The 2,806-nt window shown below is 32.5% G+C and overlaps 1 long non-coding RNA gene across 1 annotated transcript; it reads left to right on the top strand.

The window, feature by feature from the left end:
- Positions 1-657: 657 nt before the first annotated feature.
- LOC120349226 lies at positions 658-2,799 on the top strand. Its single transcript, XR_005570310.1, has 3 exons — positions 658-796; positions 1,769-1,864; positions 2,362-2,799. It is a non-coding gene; the product is annotated as an uncharacterized LOC120349226 (long non-coding RNA).
- The last annotated feature ends 7 nt before the right edge of the window (positions 2,800-2,806 follow it).

Genomic DNA, 2,806 nt, shown 5'->3' with positions numbered 1-2,806 from the left:
AAATCCACAAGAGTAACTTTTTCCAGTAAATCTAATAACAAATCCATTGACACCCCATTTGTCAAGATTGAACAAAAAATAAGGATCTCATGGAAAAACTAGATCCAATTTCTTGAATAACTAAGAAACCGTTAATTTTACAAAAAATCCACAAGAGTAACTTTTTCCAGTAAATCTAATAACGAATCCATTGACACCCCACTTGTCAAGATTGAACAAAAAATAAGGATCTCATAGATCCAGCTGTTTTTTATTTCTCGAATAACTAAGAAACTGTTAATTTTACAAAAAATCCACAAGAGTAACTTTTTCCAGTAAATCTAATAACAAATCCATTGACACCCCATTTGTCAAGATTGAACAAAAAATAAGGATCTCATGGAAAAACTAGATCCAATTTCTTGAATAACTAAGAAACCATTAATTTTACAAAAAAATTACAAGAATAACTTTTTCCAGTAAATCTAATAACGAATCCATTGACACCTCATTTGTCAAGATTGAACAAAAAATAAGGATAATTTCACTTTTTGCTGTAGGCTAGACATTTTTGTGTTGAGACAGAAAGCTGTTTGGCCTCAACAACAGTTTCTTCAGAGTAAAGTGAAAGTGGCTCAAACAGCTTCCAGTTTCTCCGGTGTGAGTGAAGTAAACAGCTTCCAGTTCCAGACTATAAAAGCTGATTTCTAGTCTGGAGTTATACACTCTGTATTCAAGGAAGCAGTTTAGAGGTGTAGCCTACATACAGAAAACATCTGTGCATATTCTTCTACCTTCCAAGTTGGAAAACATGGAGGTGAGTGTTATCTATTATAATTTCTTGAGTTATAATCTATTCTAATGTGGTAGTAATTTTTATGAGTGTAGCAGTCCCCTTCTTACTCACTCTCTCTGTTTCTTCCCTATCTCTACTGTGATTGGCATAAATCAAACTCAAATTACATGTACTGTACAAGATTCATTTCAAAGTTTATTGTTTCTGTCACAGAAGGTAGGATGAGTTAATGAAGATTGGTTATAATTTTGATTGTTTTTAGAGATTTTATTGTGAGTTCATTAGACAATGTCTCTCAACCTTAATTAATATTATAAGTAGAATTTTGATCATGAGTTAATTTTATTAGGTAGTATGAGACTTTATGCTACTGAGCTTATGAATAAGGTTAGAACCTTCATTATGAGTTTAATTTCATTGTCTGCAAGGCTGCTTCAAGCAACTAAGGTTATTAATTCTTGATTATGATTCTGAATAAATTAAGGAACTCTGGCACATATTCTTAAAATGGAATGTGGAATTTTATTGTGAGTTCATTAGGCAATGTCTCTCAACCTTAATTAATATTATAAGTAGAATTTTGATCATGAGTTAATTTTATTAGGTAGTATGAGACTTTATGCTACTGAGCTTATGAATAAGGTTAGAACCTTCATTATGAGTTTAATTTCATTGTCTGCAAGGCTGCTTCAAGCAACTAAGGTTATTAATTCTTGATTATGATTCTGAATAAATTAAGGAACTCTGGCACATATTCTTAAAATATTAGGTATAGAAAATGGATTATTGATTAAGTTCACTTTCATCTTCTTGGGAACCATGTATACTTGATTATGAGTTTAATTCCATTGTCTGCAAGACTGCTTCAAGCAACTAAGGTTATTAATTTTGAATATGATTTGATTTGAATAAATTAAGGAATTCTAGCACATATTCTTAAAATATTAGGTATAGAAGATGGATTATTGATTAAGTTCACTTTCATCTTTTCAGGAACCTGTAGTTAAAGAAAACAAAATGGAGAGAAGTCACCCTAATGGGAAGCTATTCTGAACCAGGACATGAAAATGGAGGAGTTCAATAATAATTGTGAGTAGACTACTTTTCTATTACAGTTTTATGATACTATAGTTTTAGTTCATACTCTTGCTCTCTTTCTATCATACACATAGCCACAAGAGTTGAGTGACACAACCTTCAACCAAAAGGCATCCCTCTCACTCACTCCTACTATCGCTCTCTTTCACACACCTGAAACCGGTTGGCATGCACAGTGCAACTTGATAAAGAGAGGAATTCCAGATTGAAGCTGAGAGGCTAGAGGGTGCGGGCGGGCGGTGCTTGTGCACAAGTCAAACAGCTTTCAGTTTCTCAACCAAAAAGCATCCGTCTCACTCACTACTACTATTATGCTCTCTTCTACTTACTCTCTCTCACTCACTCCTACTATCATACTCTCTTCTACTTACTCTCTCTCACTCACTCCTACTATTATGCTCTCTTCTACCTACTCCCTCTCACTCACTCCTACTATTCATTCATAATTGAAACTTTTGAAAGAACATAGAATTTTTTATTGATTTTAGGAGGCCAGTTCAATCCTCCACTACCAGGATATCACCAAGACAAAAATTCTTGGAATACCACACTCATCTCCATACATCATCATATCATGGTAGAAAGGTATTTCAATAAGACTAATTGATATTAAGTTTAGTTTAGTTTTTATGTATATTAAAAAAACATACAAAAATGTATAGGCCCATTACAGAGAGAGGTATAAATGGAAACTGTTTGCGTTTTAGATGGGATAAGTTTGAAATTATTGATCCTATATTGATATTTCAAAGCTTGAAACCAATTGTACTTGATATATGTTTAAGAGAAGCTGAAAAATTTAATTATAATATAAAATGGTATGTTGCTATCAAATTAAAGCTAAAGAAATTAGTTGCAGATCATGAAATGGATACTACACCAACATTTCATGGGATAGCACGAACAATTCTACAAATTCAAGATAACATAAAT

This window comes from Nilaparvata lugens, unplaced genomic scaffold (assembly GCF_014356525.2).
Source record: "Nilaparvata lugens isolate BPH unplaced genomic scaffold, ASM1435652v1 scaffold8854, whole genome shotgun sequence".
Lineage (NCBI taxonomy): Eukaryota > Metazoa > Arthropoda > Insecta > Hemiptera > Delphacidae > Nilaparvata > Nilaparvata lugens.
This window is presented reverse-complemented; position numbering and strand designations above follow the sequence as displayed.